General features: G+C 35.7%; 2 long non-coding RNA genes across 6 annotated transcripts in view; one reads left to right on the top strand and one right to left on the bottom strand.

Annotated features, from left to right (window-relative positions):
- Positions 1-20,255, top strand: part of LOC106033823 (uncharacterized) — a 223,072-nt gene that overhangs the window by 8,248 nt on the left and 194,569 nt on the right. For all 5 annotated transcript variants that reach the window (XR_010831929.1, XR_010831927.1, XR_010831925.1 and 2 more), the window contains exon 3: positions 9,594-9,705. This is a non-coding gene — a long non-coding RNA (uncharacterized lncRNA). The remainder of the gene's footprint in view (positions 1-9,593; positions 9,706-20,255) is intronic.
- The window catches only part of LOC106033866 (uncharacterized), a 61,306-nt gene that overhangs the window by 17,675 nt on the left and 23,376 nt on the right, over positions 1-20,255 (bottom strand). The gene's annotated exons all lie outside the window — the stretch shown is intronic.

Raw genomic sequence — 20,255 nt, 5'->3', positions numbered from 1 at the left:
GCAGGCTTCTGAAAACTTAATCTTTATTAAATCAACATCCTATAAATTGAGCTCAACTTCTCCCAACTTCCTATAAGCCTATTTAACATATGGGACCTCAAATTGCAGCAGGGCAACGTTGGTAACTGAGCTGACACTGGCTCTGTTTGTACCAGGGCTTTTTTTGATTGTCAGCCCATTACAAAGAAAAAGGACAATTGCAGAAGCAGAATAATCCACTTCAACACTTATCTCTTGGAACAGTTTCCCTGTCTTGTGGTGCTTATCCCATGCTTCCGGTTCTGGAAGCCAAAAAAAAAAAAAAAAAAAAAGTTTAATATTTCTTTTCTGCAGGTCCATGCTCCTACAGGTGCACACACTAAAAATGCACTAAAATACAATAAATAAACAAAAGAGGCACTGCCGAGCAGAGGCCGGTGGCCTGGAAGCGGCCTGCCAGCTGCTTGCACAGGGGCCACGTGTGGAGTAGGCTGCTGGGCCTGCAGCTCAAACGCTGCCCGGCGCTGAGGAGGCAGAACATGGCCGGCCGGGCGCCATCTTGCCATCCTCCTCGCCTGCCCCGTGGCGGGTGTCCTAGGGCTGGCGGCACACAAGGACATTCAGTGACGCTGCCTGGGTTGAAGTTTTGGTCTTGAGAAACCGTTATGGTACGTTGGGGGAAACATTTTTAGAGTAATTCAAGATACTTTTTTATTTTTATTTTGTTCTTTGGAATGGCTTGTTGCTGTATGGAGCACCGAGCGTGCACCATGTCAGGCATGCTAATGGTAAATGAATTTCTCTACATATCTAACAGTTCGGAGTTCTCCTTTGTGGTTGTTGGCTATTAATTTCCACAGTTTATACATCTGTCTCATCAGTGGTACTGATTTAGAAGCTTTTCTTCAGGCTTGTTTTAGTTTGTTGCATTGTTGAACTTTTCAGAAGAGTTCTGTTGTGTTCAGAATGTTGTCGGCACTGCCCTGTGTTTGCGCTCAGCTTGTAGCATTTACACACCCAGACAGGCCCCACATAAATAAAAGTTACTAAACGAGAAGCTGGGGTTTCAGGAGTAGTTGCATTTCCCCAGTTTTCCTTGTTCTGGTGTGGTCTGTAGGACGTAGCCTTCTTTTAGATGTAGGCCTTCATCTGCCAGCCAGGGCCCTGTGCACAGAGGGACATTCTGCTTGCTAAAGGTGACTTTAGTTGAAATGTGTCTGTGGCTTCCACTTGTGTAAAGTAGTTTTACATGCAGCTTGATTTTTAACACTGACTAAAATGACACCACAGGAAAACACATGAGATATCAAATTTCCTCATGTTCTGGAAGCTGGGAAACAGTTTCTGTCTTCACGTATCATGCTTTGGCTTATTATGTGAATAATGAATATGAGAAAAGTATCTTTTATTTCTGAGTTTACCAAAGCTGATATTTTACAGAATTTCACAGCAATTTTAGATTAGAGGACTAGACAGATCTATGCCATCCTCTCCTTCTCAACACCGCTAACATTTCCCGCTCCTATTCACCTGTGATTAAGCTCACACATCTTGAATCTCCCACATGAAGGTTGGTTGCTATGGAAAAAAACGTGATCTCATAAATGAATCTATTCTGTGTAAGAAAAATTCAAGTATAAATCTGATACTATTCCAATGTTGTGGAGAAAAAACGTGAGGGAAAGGAAGTGAATATTGTTAAAATGCAGTATATTTCCCATTTCCTATTCATGTATAATCACGATGATTACATTGAATCATTACATCATATATTGTGCATACTCTGAAATACTGATTACCCTGTCTGAAATATTGATACACAACACTGCACTTTTACTAAGTACTTTTAATTACTAATTTGTTAAATAGAGCTAGGGTAGTACATTCTCAAGAAGTGGAGCCTTTATTTTTTTCCTTCTGTTATAGTCTTGTGTATATGTAATAGAAAAAAGTTTGGCATGCTTTTTACCAACAGAATTTCTTTCAGTTTGGGTATGAGTTAATCATTGGCATGGAATGTGGGGCCTGTCTGGGTGTACTGTAAAGGTATGTATTTTCACTTTGATAAAGCTGGACACACCAACGTTATTGAACAAAACTGTTATGTAGCATACTTACATGAACATAGTGAGAGAATGTGACACATTTTGAATTACCTACAGACTGATGTTTTTACCATTTTTCTCATAAGAAAGAATATAATTATGTATCAAATTTATGATTGAGAAAAAGTCATCTGCTTTATCATATTCAGTTATTATTATAATTGATTGACAATTGATTCACATGAAATCTGAATTTTGGCAAATTGTAGTTATTCCTGAGGACTTCTAAAAAGATTAAAGATTTCTTTTTTTTTTTTCTTTTTTTTTTTTTTCTTTCTTTCCTAGTAAGACTATCGCTTGTTTGGCAGAACACATTTAATGATGCTGTTCTCCAAATCCCTATCCATATTTATGCCCTTCATGAGTATGTTTGTCGTTTACCACATGGCATGTGCTGAGTGGTTATATGCCTGGAATCCTGCTGTGAAATGGCAATTTTGCTTTCCTTTTTTTCCTTTATTTTTTTTTCTCCCTTGCTTTCCTCCTCAATCCATTATTTTCTTTTAGTATTGGTGGTTACAACCACAGCATCATGGTGTCTTTCACAGGACACTGGTGGACAAGATGGAGATTCATGGAGCCCTATCCTTGGCATGTAATGAAAGTTCTGCTTTTCTGTCTGAAAATTTAGAGAGGTAGGAGAGGTGAATGTTGAGATTGAGGGAAAAAGAATGTGTTTATGGTAGAGTATTGTAAGTGGCTTTTTTCCAGTACTAGTGTAAAACCTTAAATGAATACAAAATAAACCCATGCTGCTATTATCTTGGCCATGATTTGACTATTGGATCAAGATTAAAGAATGTTCACACATTGCTGAGCTGTTAAGTTCAGCACTGCTATTTAAGTAACTCTTCAGTTTACTCCCACGTAAGCTTATAGTCAAAGGTCTCTGCAAAGCATTTGATGGTAGAGTTGGGAAATCATGAATGTTCTCATCTGTTTGTATCTTTGTAAGAGGAATACCAAGAAACAAACAAATATTGTGACTGTGAAATCCTTAATTTTAAGCATTTTGAGTTTGACTCTTTTGGGTGGAAAGCAATCCTAATATGCACAGTACAGTTCTTGTATTTTATCTATTGTTATAGATACATTCCATTGTGGTTTATTTTGGCAGGGAGCTTTGAGAAGTAAGAACCATGCATCAATAATCTAAGGCACCATCACAGCTGAAGCTTCAGTTAGTTATCTTTTTTTCTACCATGGCATCCCACAAGTCAAGAAAAGCAATGACATCAGTAAGAAGGAGAATATTTTTTGAAATGTCTCCAAAAATAAGTGCACAATTGTTACAATACAGCTTGACTTTATTTACTATGACAAAATCTATTTTTGTCACTTTGGTATTTTCATTATTAGTTGCTATTATCATGTGACATAAGTGTTTCTTGATAGAATTTTGTGTTAGGAAAGCACTGAATCTTGGTTTTCATGAGTTCCGTTAAGGATATTCTTCACATGATCAAAATCAGCGCTGCCTTCTTTAATAGAGTAGCGAGTGCTACCCAAAAAAATCCTGAGCTCATACCAAGTTTGATACATTGAGTGACCTTGCAAAGGAGATGACATTCCCTTTCCTCATCTTGATTTTCCATCTGTAAAATGAGGTTAATAATTCTGACCTACAGAAGAAAAACACATTAAAGCCATATATGCATTATTAGTGATTGAAGTTTGCTTCTCACTTTGGTGCTGTGTAACACAATATGGATAGTGAATGTTGTTGACGTATTTTCTTGAAGACAGTCAGGTCACTATTAATACAGGGAGAAGAAGGCTTTGAACAGAAGACAGTTCCTTCTTTGAAGTGAACAGGCATAGGCTAGGTGCTGAGAAAGGGGCGTATTGTTCTATTTTACACGAGTTACTCAAGCTCTGCATCTAGGGTTACACAGGAGAATAATACAGAGCCAAGGGCCTAACTAAAAGTTCAATGGCTTATCAAGAAAATAATCTAATATATCTGGCTTCTGTTTGTACTCATTTGGGTTCATCCTGCATATCTAGTGATAAGAACTATTTAAATAAATAGAAAAAAAGGATTAAACCCTTGGCAAAGACCCCAGCGAGCAATACATTTCATTATTTTTGAGGACAGGTACACACTACTGGCCAAGCAACGTCTCCCCTGGCAGGTTTCTGAAAACCTAAATCTTAAAATGACAAGGGAGCTAGAGTCATCCCCAGACATAAACCCTACCTCAGCGTATTGTACGAAGATGTTATGGTGATTAACAGATGGGAGACAATGCTTGCTCTGCTGGGTTTGTGACAGAACTGTTTGTGAAGCAACAGTAATTAGATACATGATTGTGATTGAGGCCCACACATAGCGAAGGATTTAAATGCAGGTACCTTTAGAGAATGTAAATAGGCTTGCTGAAATACAATGCACTGCACTGAAAAAATAATTACCCTACCTCTCATGAACATTTATGTCAAAAGTATTTCCAGATTTCAAGAGCAACAAAAAGAAATAGATTGCTTCAAAGTGACCAAAGGATTAGATGACGTGCACTGCACTGTTTACACAGAGCAAAAGTAAAGCAGGTAGTTATAATTCAAGCCCCCTGTGTACATCCAATTCCCAGTGTTTCAAAATTGCTGCTGACTTCCATAAACTGAAAGAGTTGGAATCTTCCCAGAAACTTCGTAGTGCATTGTAGCTAGTCATAGAAAATAACTTTTGTAACAATTTTCTCCAATATTTAGTCTGTGTGTATTAGTGATCATTAGGTTTGAGCTGAGATTATTCTTTATTCTTTATTTATTCTTGCTTATATTTGAATACTGGCAACATGCCTGCACATATTTACACAAACAGATAAATAAAGCTGTTCAGGTGCTATTTAGACATTGCTGGGTTTTAGATTTTGCATTAATCAGTTTAGAGAAGTTATTGTTGCTTCAACAATAGATACAGTAATTGAATACATTCAATCCATTCCAGTACTGCCTAACATGACTTTTCTTCAGCCACCTTCCATTTATCTTCTTCAAGTAGCTATTACACTAAGCTTTCATAAAATAAAATTATGTGTGTTTGTTTTTTTTTTTTGTCTTTTTTTTTTTTTTTTGGTGTGGTAAATGTTTCTGTTACAGTATCATTGTTAAAATAGGTGCCTAAGTGCCTATTTATCCATTTTGGTTGCCACTGCAAATTTCAGTCCATCTGAATGCATTTGTGTATTTCTTTCATGGTAATTCAGAGTAAATAAGTAAATTTTATAATATGTTAGATATTCATCCTATAGGTAGATAGTTTTTCTTTTCTCTATGAGCTTTCTGACCACTTTTAGTAATTACATACAGGAAATGAAGCAAAGCACTTTCTAATAAATTAGAATGCTGTGTGTTTGGCTAAGCATGGGTTTCTCTACGAAGACATATTTTTAAGTATAAAATTAATGTTAAACATTCATTAAAAAACTTTGGTTTCTTCCCAAATGTCCTCTGTGCCTTTAAGTACATATATAATATAAATATTTACTACATTTTAAATTATAAAATATAATTAAAACAACAACCTAAGCCTTGTGGAAGTTGTTGATAAATACGTTGAGGACTCCAGAGACCTGATCCACTATAGGTAATTATGCACCTGAATAATATTAAATCTGAAAAGATGACAGCTGATTTTAAATGCACATTAGGATAAAGCTAAAAATGCAAATGTGATGCAAGCGTGAAGAGATGATACGTCACGGTGAGAAAGTGCCTTGTTTCAAGTGTGGTCTCCAGCTTACAAACCTGCTTGTGAACATGTCTAGGAGAGAAGTGTCTGATTAAAACAACCAAAAACCTTGGAAACTTTCTAGAACGTGTCCAGCAAAGTCAGATAATTAGCTTTCCAAAGGAAAAATTAGTAGACTTACTGCCAAGTCTACCAACAAGCATCTCTGAAAGCGATAGCGATGAACAGTCAGTTAGTGCGCATGCCACCCCCTATGTGAGACATGTATCATATGTTTTTTGGATACATTTGTGGTTAATGCAAGAAATTTCTGTTAATCCTTTGAGCTATTTATATCCTTTTTTTTGATGACTTGTTACAGTGTTTTAGACACCTTTACTGGTGTGTATAGTGCTTTCTATAACAGGATTTTATGGCAACTGGGGCCTTGTGTTAAACTGTGACACTATGAGCCACCAACACCAATGAGTGTTTATACATAATACTTTGTTACTGGAAAACATCCAAAAGGACAATAATAGAAATACCCAACTTGATTAATTTTGGTTCTAGAAATAGCAGAACAGAGAAAAAGCAAAGAAATGAAGGTGGTAGTAGTTCAAGTTTATATATAAAGAGTAGAGTCAAAATAGGATAAATGCTTTTACCTGAAGTCAGTGGAAACAAATTGACTGACTTAGGGGCACACAAAAGCCTTGTGGCATACCTGGGAGATGACCAAAGCTCTCCAGAATCTTTGCTCAGTAACTGCACTTTGAGGCAATGCTCCTTCTCCAGCCTATGCTTTCTGAAGTTTCTTAGTGAGAGGTACAAGGGGAGAGAATTGCAGAGAAAGCGTGTTGAGATTTTTAACCTCTAATCTTTTTTTTTTTTTTTTTTTGGCTTCTTTTGAGGTAAAGAAATTTAGTTGTTTCTAAGCTGGCCAATTGACTATGTGTGAGGAGAGGGATGTATTTTATTTTTTTAGGTGTACGGAGGACTTTCCACTTCGCTTGAAAGTATTTATGTTCTTACTGTGTTCATTACTAGCCTAAGCCATGAAGTGCTGTTCATCTGTGTAAGCTGAGCATCAGACAATTTAAATGACGTGGTAAATATTTAAAAGAGAAATTTTAGATTACTTTTTGCAAATGGTCTTTTGGTCCAATGGACTTTGTGAAGCAGCCCTGTCTTAGCGAATGCAACTGAACCAAATTCATGCAGCAAAACCTTTTCAAAACATCTTTATTCTTTGCTAAATTCACATTTTATTCTTAGTCCAAGAAGGGCAGCTGCACACAGATGGCAGCCGTACTGTCCCTAATTTCACCTTGCAGGTCATGTCAGTAGAGAGCATGAGTGAACACAGAAACAGATCCTGTCCCATACTAAGAACCAATCTCTCCAGAGCTCTTTGACTGTGCTGAGAAACCAGTGCTGCTGGGTGTACTGTACAGGCCTAAGATGCCTACTTTTTTGTACATCATTTGCTCACATACCAGAAGTAAATGTAACTTTCGTTTTTTTTGTTTGTTTGTTTTTAACTTTAGTTTTGGTTATTAAAATTATAAAATAGAAATATTATTTTTTAATTTTAGTGGTTTTTTTTTTTAGTATTTTTATTTATTGATTGTAGTGAAGCTAATCACTATTTAGCTGTTTTAGATATGGACTATGTTATGTTTATGATGGTATCCATATTACAAATGCAAATATCCATTGAAACAGATGCTAGAATCTTTAAAAGTGTGTTTCAGTAGTCCAATTTACCAAGGTTAATGTTTGTCAAATACTCTCCAGGGACTTACTTGCTTTCTGCCTGACATGGCAATCTGCCTCTCTCTGTTCTAGTGTTCTGGCATTTAAAAACCAGCACAAATGTTGGCACTAGCCTCCTTTTCTGTGGCTTCCTAAGTTCCTAACTCACTAGCTTGCAGTTGTGCCTATGTGCAAGAGTTTATGGGAAAACTAGGTGAAAATACTGTAATATAGGAAGAGCAATGAGTCAAGAGTGAGGACAGGAGTGAGTCTGGAAAAAGCTGGTAGGTCACATTCAGTTCTTTCTTTGCCCTTCCATACCAAATATTTGAGTCTGAAGTGCCCTGTAAGATCTGAGAGTTAGCTGAAGGAGATGAGAATAATTGAGATGAAATGAAAAAAAAATTATTTGACCTATCTACTTTTGTGAAGTTTTGTCCTGGTTATTAATTGGCAGCAGCTTTTACTTTATAGAAAGTAAGCTCTCCCAACCAGACAAAGCAAAAAGCCTCAAGCTTCTCTCAAGTGGAGAGTAGAATGGCAGAGCCAGAAATGAACTCATTTTGTTCGTTTTCACACCACTTTTACTTCAGCACTGGAACATAACAAGGATATGTAGAGATGTATGCTGCCGCAGGGAAAAAAACTTGACATTAGGCAGATTCATGTTGCAATCTATTTGAGGGTCACAGAAAATGTGAGCTGATTCATATTTCCCTGATAGTTAATTAGGTTTGTTGTGGGAGCAGGACCACTGTGTCAGAGAAATGTAAGTTGGAAAATATCTGCATTTGCTTAACTAGTAAAATAACTGTGGTTGTTCTGTTCCTTTTCTTTAGATGTATGGCGGACTCCTCATGTCTGGCTTCTTGGTGTCCTGCCTTGAGTTTGCTGTCATGAATGTGTTTTGATTCTATCCTCTGCCTAGATATGAGTCCCAGACAGACAGACTGATATTCCCACTTCTCTTTCAGAGGCTTTGGTTGTTATTTTTTTCTTGTATGGAGATGAAGAAAAAAAATCTTTGTCAAAGAGCAGTAGAGGCTAACCTTATGGAAAATAAACAAAGTGTGGAAATTAATCCTACCTTGGAATATTTAAATTGCAATGAGAAAGCTTGTGGGCTGACATTCATGTTCAACATGAAATCCTCAAACTGTAAATCATAAGAGTGTTTTTAATTCTTTCTCCATTAAAGACACATACAAAAACATGAATATCTTCCAGTGATATCCTGACTATGTTCATATGAGATACTCTCTTCTAGATTAAACACTAGCCTAGAATAGCATTGAAATCATGGGAACAGCTATCCTTTGAAGTGAGGGCAAGTGTAGACATTCCTTTTGTTCTTTGACAAAGTTTATTTGAAAACAATTAAACTATTAAAGCTAGAACAAGGGTTAAAAAAAGAAGTGTTCAATGAAAGTCATTATTTGCATACAGATGCGTTCCTCTTTGAATTATTTTCCAATGAAAATATACTGATTTTTTTTTTTTTGTACTTTCCACAGAGAAGGGTTATCCTTAGTTCATTTTTGATGCAGTAACAAAACACACAGATTTCACGAAAATACTTGATTTTTAATTTAGTGCTTTTCCATTTGTTGTTGTTAAATCTTTTAAGAATGAGTTTCAAGAGCAGGGTGTATTCTATTCAAGTTTTTAAACAAAGGGCAAGAAATTACCATCGAAACAAATCTTCTCTCAAGTTTTCAATTGTCAAGGCTGGTATCAAGATAGATTTACATTGTTTTTATTTCATGTTTATTTGTTTAATGCAGTTGGAACTTTTATATTTCAACCACTTCACTAAAGATATAAAATTTAATTCTCATGATAAACCTAAATAAATAAAGTGTTATACTGGTATTTAAACACTAGCATTGGTAGTGGTGGCTAGACTCCAAATGTGGAATTAGTGAGTGTAAATGTATTCAGTTTGGGAAACGGAAAGAGAAGCTCATTTTTCAAAAAGTGGTGATTTCCTACCTAATAATGGGAAATTTTGTTTAGGGTGTCCCAAGTGGAAAACCCACAATCAGAAATACTTTTTCATTTTATGTCTGTCTCTCCAGGTGACAGAAGAGACCCAAAAGGAAGAGTGCAACTTCTTCAGCTTTGCCAAAGACATCTGGGATTAGAGTATTGATGTTACACGTGGTATGGAGTGTCTCTAGGGCACGGAAGGTAAGGGCTTCGTATGCTGATTTATTTATTAACCCTGTATCTTAAATGCAATTGACAATTCTTTGGCAATTTTGACTTTAGTAAACATCAGGTTGTGTCAAAACAATCAAGAGTCAGCAACTCTACACTGCTTGAAAACTTGTATTACTGTTGGTCAAGCTTTGAGCACTCTTTTAGATATGGAAAACATTTTAGAGTAAACATGGTCTTTGTAGAGATACCAATAGTTAAGGCCATTAAAACATGTAAAAGAATGTTTTAAATGTTCTTACATAGCTCTTTTTGCTATAAGAAGGGTTTTGAATCACGTATTTGAATCATGTCTTTGCACTACACCCATGACACAGCTTCATCCTGAGTCAGCAGTTACCTAAATTCAACAAGCATTTTTCCTTTTGCAAGAAAGTAAACTCACATTTAAAGCCAGATGTGCTGAGGATGAGGGAGACGTGAGACTGTCTATGTAGTTAGATTCTAATTGGGAACTCTGAGAGGACATAAAGGGCTGTCGTGGTAGTTGTTTTAAACAGCTGTGTCTCAGAGCAAATCATGAGTATTATGGCAGCTTTAGATGCTGGGTTGAACTGATTCTTTGCTGCTGTGTAGCTATAGAAAAAAGTCTGGTGAGCTAACACAAATGCATTCATTAAAAAATCAGAATTTTTTCAAGATCATGCCTTGTAATGAAGATCTCACACAGCAACTGCAAAATTCATACTCCATAGTAGACTACTGTACTATTGTTCCTTTCTTTAGAAGACTTTCTCTTTTGCCAGCTCATGCTGTGGTTTGCTTGTGTCATTAAATGCTAATTGATAATGAAGCCATGCCTTGCAAGTGTTTTCCATGTTTGGACTGGGTTTCAAGCCACAGGACAGTAAAAAACTGGATGTGGCACTTTCTCTCTAGTGTTGCTGTACTGGAAATATTTGTGTCAGACATTGTTAAGTGATTTAACTGACTTTAATATGCAGAAGTGAGCTCTATTTTCAACTGCTCTACTATTCATAAAATATTCCTTAACAATCAAGAATGCTGATCACCTGTTTTGTTGTTTTCTCATTATAAAGTAGATTTCTCATCAGAAATAATGTTACAGATTGGCGCAAATCAAATATACTTGATGTCTTACGTTCTTCTTGCTGCGTGCAAACTGAACACAGATGTGAACTGTAGGAAGGTGGCCAGTTTTTCTGTCAATTTGGCAGGCACTCTATGGAAAGCCTTACAGTAGCTGGCAGTTTTGGGGACTTTGAAAAGGTCAGCTATGCTTTTATTACATAAATGTGTATAGCATTAACCTTAATAAGATTTTTCTTTTTACTCCTCAACTACTGTTTTAATTTGGAGTGAAGAGAAAGTAGAGACTTCTTTGCTAGTATACTCCCCTTTTTTTTTTCTTTTTTTTTTTTTTTTAATGTATGCATCACTTTTATTAAGTTACAAATGATATATTACATTTTTATAAAACAAAAGCATATCTGATTTTCTGCAGTTTACTGAGAAGACATCAACAGAATTGAAATGTAAATTAGCACAAAAAATTGAGAAATATGCTGAGGGGTTTAATCACATTTGTATCACAATAAAACCAAGTAACGTGTATAGATTTGCAGTGTAGCAAAATGTTCTGCACAAATTCGATGCACACTAAGTCATCTGCATGGAGTTACATGTCTTCATGTCTTTAATAATTTTTTCAATTCAGTAATGGTAATAGTACAAATTTGGAGGTGGTACACTTTTCTTCAGGGAAGTTATTGGGGATAAAATGGATTGTGGTTGAATGTGCCAAGAGCTGTGTGCAGAAAGGATTGGTGTTTAAAATCAATAAGCAGCACTTAGTTTAAACCACTAATGATCTACATACATGCTTCAGGAATGTTTGTTATGTTATAGCAAGTTGTTGGAACAACTTGTGGATACGCCTGTGTGTACAGTAGACCACAGTCTTGTTATTTTTCTCTGTTTTTCAAAGTAAAGCATACACCAATATAAAAATGTTTAAATAACATTGAAACACATCTGTACAGAAAACAATACTTATGATATTTTTTCTTCTTTATAAATTATCCTGTTGAAAATTCTAGTAGTGGTTGAAATAACCATGAGAAAGGAGTAGTTACAGGCAAGTATCTAAAATATACCGATATAAAGGATGCATGTTTGCACTTTTGTTCTGAACACATATGCAACTGGTTAGATTGCACGGGGAACTATTGCCAGTGAAACATAAGCAATGCTTGAGATCTCAGACAAAATTTTAAAGTTTTTAATCTCAAGCCATCCATGAAATACTTTCTTTCACCAAAATAATAATGATAAAAAACAACCCGCAAAAACCAAACAAAAACCACAAACAAATAAAACCACAAACAAACAACAACAAAACAACAAAAAAACTCCCCTACTTAATTTTGTGCTTGAATCAGTTTTTTGACATTTCATGGCTATAATATCCGGCTACAATCATCATCAGCTCCAGGGCCCCTCAAGTGTGTGTGTGTGTTTATTTTTCTGTGGATGTGCGCAGATAAAATAACAAGGCTTACTATTTGAAAGAGGTAGGCAGTAAGAAGTGAGAGGGATTGTTTGTCAAGATATGGAGCCTGTAAGTAATGAGATGAAAATGGAAAGAAAAAAAAAAAGAGAAGACTGAGTTCCAGAAAAAAAAAATCTCAGAAGTTTTAAACGATGGAGTTGAAGAACATTGGAACTGATGAATGCCACATAGTTCAGGCCATTTAGAACTCTACAGGTCTAAGTATTAGTAAAAAGTCTTCAGGAAACAGTCCAGTCATGGAGGACACATTCTGGTAATATAATTAACATCTCATGTGTTTCCAGCATCTTTGTTTCACAGTTTCCTGGAGCTTCTCTGTTTTGGGTTTTGCAATTGTAGGTCTTTTTTGGCTGCAGACACAGCAACTGATGCCTTCTGTCTTAAGACCAAGCTCATTTTTCTTCTTCACCTTGCTCTTCTGGTATTTTTTTTCCATTTTGATGGTAAGAGGCTCCAGAGTATTCTAAGCCTTCAAAGAAGGCTACTACTGTCACTACTATTGCATTTAGTACAAGGTAGAGCTTGATGGGGAGTCTGAGATTTCTTCTAGGAACATTAGCATTTGTATATTATTATTATGTATAGAGCTAGGATGAATTTCACAGCCATTATTCATAACAATAGAGATCTACCATTCCATTAACAGTCCCACTGAAACTACAGAGTTACTCATAGAAAAGTAGCAGATATAAAGCATAAATCTTTTTTCTTTTAAAAAATATAGTTAAAACATGGCATTTTGTTTTGTTGAACAAAATCTGGAACAATTGTGGTTTTGTTGAAAAATTCTTTAATTAAGACTGATTTAAATTTAAACTCGCATTTGTACTTGGTTATTAAAATATATCTGATGACCTTTCTCATTTCTAAACCAAATGGATTTGAAGCCAATTATCTTGTGAGCCTCCACAGTTGCAGTTGCACATAACAGAACAATATGAGCTCCCTCGTGTGGTCGAAAGCCACTTCTCATTCACAAAACTGAATGAGAGTACCTTTAACAAAGTGGCTAAAATATTTTGCAAGGTTCTTATGTAATTCTTGGACTTTATTAAGGAATAACTTCCTGATGTCCCACAGTATTAGGGGAAGGAGAGGCTTAGAAGCATGTCAGAAAGAGGGACAGGACTTTCAACAATTCTCTCTATAATGCGGAAGCTTGTCTAATTACATCATATTTAAAATCCTGTATAACGATGCCAGATATGTAAGTGGAGATCTTTAGTCTAACAGAACATGCTTCTTGGCCATTAACAAGATAAGAAGCATGTTTTCATTAAGATGGAAAGAGTATTTAAACAACTTCTGGGCTGACAGACACTGCAAAATAAGCTACTCATTGTAGGCACTTAATAAAGACTGAAAATTCTTAGAAAACTGTGGAGAAAAACAGTCTTCCCACGCAAAAATAATAGTCAGGAAGTGACAATTTCATCAGTAGTATTATTTTACAGGTTTGCAGCCCAGAGTTTGCTTATAGTTGTTGCTTGTTTACCAAGATTACTTTTGCTCCTATTAATGAATCAGATAGAAAGCAAGTATAGTGACACTGAAATTGGGGTTTATTTAGTCTGTACTTGATAATCTTCCTTGAGGAAGTTAATTTTGTGTAGTTCTTACCCTATGTTTACAAAACACTACAAAACTAGAAACTCTAGACTTACTTGAATTAAAATAGCATAGGAAGGCATGAACTCCTCTGTCAAATAGATACTTTGCTTTCTAGTCTGTGGTTTCTATTTTTAAATGGCTAAGTTTTTTATTTATTGAAAAATGTTTGTCAGCTGGAGGAGCAATTGCGAGACATGGTTCTGTTTTGTCTGGTGCAATGATTATAGATGCAATAGTTATAACGACATCTTAAATAGTTTAATTTGGATAGTCCTTTTAACAATTTTAGATCACAATGGGAAATACCATTCATCAGTTTTCGCATGATATTATCAAGTTATTGTAAAAGAGTTAAGAGATCACAATTCTGTAGTTTGTGTGCTAACTTTAGTTTATTTGGGAATTAGTCAATGGAAAATCAAGTCTGAAGGTAAATCTGGAGCATCCACTCTTTTCCAACTCCTGAAACACAACTTTCCCGAAAGGAGTTGTACGTAGAGAACGTGACAATATACCTGCTCAATGTTGAATAAGAGAGAAACGACTGGAATTGTTCATTAATCTTTTGCCAAATGCCATTTTTTTTGGCAGAAAACAAAAATTGCACAAGGACTAGGGATCTTAGAAAGAACTGAAGAATAATCGGAGTTGGGGAAGGGATTTGGAAGACTTCATCTAGAAAATTGAATTTATGCACTATTATAATTCAGTTGAAAGCATGATGGTATAATAACTTTGCTCTAGAACAGATTCTCTTGCAAGTGAACATGCATTTGATTATATTTAGGAACAATTCAAGCCATACTTTCAAAAGTTATTTGCTGGATTTTTGTTTTGGTGGGAAGACTTTTAACAGCACTGACTGCATGGAGATTAAACTAGCAGTAGCAAACATTTCTATTAAAAGAAGAAAACAAAACTTGGGAGTGTCTATTCATAGACACAAACCTGTTATCATCATCTGAGAATTAACCTTAAACAGGGAAAAGATGGGGACAAATGAAAAGCTCTGCTTTCTGGAGCGCAAATAACTTGTCGAGCTGCAGAAGAGAACATTTTCACCATTTATCAGATTGTTCTATTCTTTGAAATGCTTAAACCTTTTGTCAATCACTTTTGAGCCCACTTGTTTAGTTTTCAAACATTCTCTAGCCTACCTGCAGGAGAAGAGCTTTAAGAAATGGTGATTTCCTTTAAAGCATAGTTTACTTCAAGAAGCATTGTCCAATCCGTATGTGATTATAAACTTTAGAGGAAAATAGGATGATAAAAGTTTAGGTGGAGAGATCCATTGATGAACATATTGATTTTTATGACTTCTTAATTAGAAAGTGATAACATTATGGCTTTCCTAGAAAAACAGTTTTGATACTATACAATTACTTTACTAATTTACACTTATTTTTTTTGCTTTTTTCCGCATTTGTTATTTTGCTTTCTTTCTTACACTATTCACTTCATTTGGTTGTTTTTGTCCTTTTTTTCCTTGCTCTTTCTTCCTTAACTACCACACCATATGAAGCCAGAGAAAACCTCACTAGCTCATAGCGTTGCTTAGCAATGTCATGCATCTCTTGTTGTCTGTTGTGAAGCCATGGTATCCTGGTCTTTCAACAAAGATTGCTACATCACTGCTTTGCTATAGGTGCAATTTTTTCCCTGAGATTTCTGATAAGAGATGATGTGTCTAGACAGCATACATAAGAGATTACCTTCTAACCATTGTAATATAATTAGACCAAGCCATATCAAAGCTCCCCAAGATTTCATGTTTAAAAGGTCAACAGCTTTTATTCCATATTTCAAAGATAAGCACCTTACATTGTGCTTAATATGTAGAGCTGTGCCTGAAAGTAAAGGAACTTCAAAAGATTTCTCCTTCTATTATATCATTCAAAATAGACATTTGATACTGTAATACGTCCATTTTAACTTCTGTGATTCATGGAGATAGAGATAAAAATAGGTCAGCTATGCCCCTTCTGGTACAGGATTATTCCCTGAAATATATTTTTAAAGTCCGAAGTAGATTTAACTATCTCAAGTGAGGATTTACATTTATTAAACTGGTGGGCTGTTCGTTGGTGGTCTAATACATTATCATTTATTATTTGTATTATGGCAGCAATTGGAGAGCTCAACTGAAATTACAATCCCACTGTGCAAGGTTTTCTATGAACATATAGCAAGAAGTAATTTTACCCCTGAAGGGTTTACAGTTTAAATAGATGAAACAAAGAATGAGAAAGTGGCTGTACCACTATCCCTGTTTTAGTAAAGCACAACTGGAGCAAGGAGAGATGAGCCACTTTGGGGCATGCTGATGTGATATGTATAGCAGACCTGGTAAGGGAGTCCAAAACTGCTGTGTTCTAGCCTTGTGCCTAGCCTAGAAACCTATCTTTGAATTGATTGAAGTCAGCTGACCTGGGAGGATTTGTCTAATAGATTTGTTTTTTCTCTAATCTGTTGCCTCTTCTGGGATTTATAAATTTCACCAGATTACTCTGAATTGTGCACTTCCCAATAGTAAATAGCCCTACTCATTGACTAGAACAGTCAAACATCTGAAGCAACTTATCAGATAACATACTTTTTCTATATCTCCCCATATTTTTCACCAAACTGTACTTGTTTTTTCATTTTATTTTTTCCCTCTCTCTACCAGCGGCTCTTCTCTGAGTTCATTATATCTTTCTTTATCTTTCTAATTCCAAATTCCCAGAATTGAATGCAGTGTCACTGACAGTTCTGCCAAAGTTCTACAAAACAACTAACTTGGCTTTAGTGTTTCCAAGTAATCATTTTCTCACGTATTCTGTAACTGGAAATATTTCTCTTTGCAAATATTTCTCTGCCTTGTAAAGACCAGTAAGGCAAATCTAAGCTAAAATAATGCAGCATGATTCCAAACAGCTTAGTGTTATAAAACTAGCATGTCAAGTTTGCAGACTTTTAAAAACAAATCTATTTCCTCTGATTTTTTTGGCCAACATAGTTGAAAGCATCTATTCAGTACTACTGATGAGTCTTGTTTTGCTGATGTGTTTTGTTTGTTAGGCTTTTCTAGCAGGATGCTGATGCGTTCTGGGGCACGGTGATCTGTATCATCGCTTGTCTGACACTGGATTTTGAGACACACAAAAAGTTCCTCATTAAACACATCTGAGAATGTAATTTCAAAAACAAATAGGCAGTGTTATGCATGTTCTTTCTGTGGTAATTGATGGAGAAGTAAGGGTTTACCAACATCATGTTTATTATTCTATCTGGAAAAGCTGGACAAAAATTGAATTGGGAATATATACTGAGAACTCAGTTTGCGTGCTGAATTTCCTCAGACCCGACCTACAAAAAAGCTGAGCTGAGTGATGTCTGTTCAGGTTTGGCTCTTTTATTGTCATATCTTGGTTTTTCCATGTTGTGCTTGATCCCCTCAGTTGACCACTGTGCGAAGTTGCTGAACATGCTTTTCATCAAGGAGTGATGGCCTGCATTTACAGACCTAATATGGTAGTGGCAATAAGGGACAGTTACTGTTACTGCCACCTGGGTGAGGGGAGTGGTCAAGGAATTAACTGTTTCTGAGATTAATTCTCACTATGATTTAGTCCTCTCAGCTTGAGAGACATTTCATAAAACAGACTTTTCATTGGCAATTGTTGATTTTACTCAGAGAAATGCCATCAGTCAATGCAATATTTTTTTTAAAATAATATTAAAAAATAAACATTTTTTATATTACAGTGCAGAGGATTTAATGTATACTACCCAGCTCTTTTTATCTTCAAATCATCTACACTCCCTCTGCCCTTTCTTTCAAAGCATTCTGTAAACTCGTTTTTCACAGTTCCTAAGCTTTCAGAATAGAACCAAGGACTTACCATTATTAGATTTGATATACAAATTAAAATTGTCATGTTTTGCTTTTGTTGTATATACCAAATCTCAATAAACAGAATTAATATCTAGTAAATACAGTTTTCTGAATGTAAAAAAAAAAAGGGGGGGGGAGAAATCATAATTATTTGGAAAAATAATCAAAAGATTTCCTTAGGATACTCCTAATAGAAACCTTTAACATCAAAATTTTGGAATACAGGCTTTCAATTTCTAACTAGCTTTAGCAGTAACAAAAGAAACTATCAAGACATGGAACAGAACATCTCTTTTGACGTATTCCTGACCCTATTACATGTGCTTACTACGCACTATCCTTTTTTCCTCATTGATTGCTGAAAATACTTCCAGCATCCTCTCCCACAGTGTATTCTTTTGGAGGTGGCAATGCTGTGAAATAGAATCTATTCATGTCTTTTTTTTTTTTTTTTAAATAAATCTCTTCTCAATTTGGACCAACATATCTACCCCCTCTCACCCAACCAACAATGTATTTTCTGATTTAACAGTAGACAACAGGAGAGAAAATGGCAGCAGGTTTCAATATGTTAGTAGCAGAAAGAATGCTAACAGCTCACTATTTGGGGGAAAAATAGAAGCTAGTGTCTTCAGGCTTAGACATCTGCTTCATACAATTTGCCAAGAAATACCATAGCTGTGAGCTCTAGTAACATTAATTAACATAATATAGCTAGTATTGGAGAGAAGTGATTGTTTTAAAAGATTACAGAAAATAAATATTGTATGCATATCTCGTGTTCTCGTTATTCTCCTTCACAACTGCCACTTGTTATCATGTTTGATTTGCTCATCACTGATGATGCTATCGTGATGCTATGCTGCATCCTCTTCATCTATAACAAACTACTGAAAGGCAATTAATGCTGTGAGGCACACTTACCAGCCACTAACGCAAACTTTTTTTCTACAGCATGTTTGTTTGTTGTTCTGTCGGCTTTAGCCCAGACCATGATGCCCTCCAGCCAGCAGTCAATCAGTAACTAACACAACACAACCGTTGTACCAACTTTGCGAGTTAAGCAAGGAAGTGATTGGTTTTGACTGTATTTTAGTTCTTTATTCTCTTTACTCTGCCTGTGATAGAAGGCTTGCAATTTAGAATGGTCCTAGAACAGCTGCTGTGTGCAGAGCTCAGCCACTGAACAGGAAGAAGGTGCAGATTCAAAAATTAACGTACAAGATTTATTATGGGTTGGCTCTTATTCTTAGAGTGCCTGATTTTCCTGCTCTTCTCATTCCTGGAGTAGTATTTCAGATGCAAAACAAGTAAGAATGCTATAGGTGAGGTATGAACAGTAGAGTCTAGTTTATTGTAGTTTATTCTTGCCACATTATATTCCATATCTTCCTCTTCCACCCCTTGTATGTGGGTTTATAATCTGTCTAGTTCAGACAGTCCATGTGTCTACCTTACATTGCTCCCCATAATCCTGTTTTATGGGTTAGTCAGATTTTAAGGGTTAGTTTAGAAATTTAATGTGGTGACTTACTTTGGTACTTTTTAGTTTCCTAAGCACATTGATAGTGCATAAAGATCATAATGATAAAATCAAATAGAATCTGCACGGAGGCCCTGAAAATTTGAAGATCCTATGTTTATTGAAAACAATGGAAAACATGTTTTATTTCTTTTAATCTTGTATTTTATAGTCTAAATCTTAATCCTAATCTGAAAAAAAAAAAAATGTAATCACAATAATTATTTTCAATAGCCAGGAAATACTACAACAACAACAAAACCCTACTTGATAATCTCACTGGATAGTGGTTTTTTTTTTTTTCCCCTTGCAGTAATACGTCATTGTTTTAATTATTATTTTTCAAATATAGCGAGGTTGTTATATTGCTGTTTTATCTCACATAGAATGTGGGAAACTTCAAATATTGCAGCACGTGGGTTAAACTCAGATCAAAGGGAGATATATTTTTTTTCAGCAGGGTTTCAAAATGTGTATGATCTGTCATATATATGTCAGAGTTTTCACCATGTAAAAATGTTAAATTTGACAGCAGTATTAGAAAAGCACTCTGTTTATATAAGGACATATTTTTATTTATATAAAAGCTAGACCACTAGTTTTAAGCTGATTAAACACTTTTATGGAGTCTACCTTCCTGTGTAGACCTACTCAAGGTTACAGTTTTGTGCTACAGCTGAGCTAATGTAAAACTGTGCTGTTATCAAAACGGTGAGTGGGCTCACCTGGCTGCTGCTTGGTCAGGTGGAAGGAAAACAAGAGAAGTGCACAGAGAGAACTGGGCTGGAGAAGGATGTCATTCCTTAAACACAGTGAGCTTTGGATAAGTCGAATTTTAACGTTCTTATTCTGATGTGGGGGTGCTGGTTTCATTCTGCTTGTTAATCAGAAACCTTCCTGTGTGGCACAGGAAAAACAATCCCTGGTCAGAATTATAGTTTTTATCTGATTTTGTGCTTCTGTTGGTCAGAATAGCA

This window comes from Anser cygnoides, chromosome 5 (assembly GCF_040182565.1).
Source record: "Anser cygnoides isolate HZ-2024a breed goose chromosome 5, Taihu_goose_T2T_genome, whole genome shotgun sequence".
NCBI lineage: Eukaryota > Metazoa > Chordata > Aves > Anseriformes > Anatidae > Anser > Anser cygnoides.
Note: the sequence above shows the minus strand (reverse complement) of the source record. Positions and strands in the feature narration are given on the sequence as shown.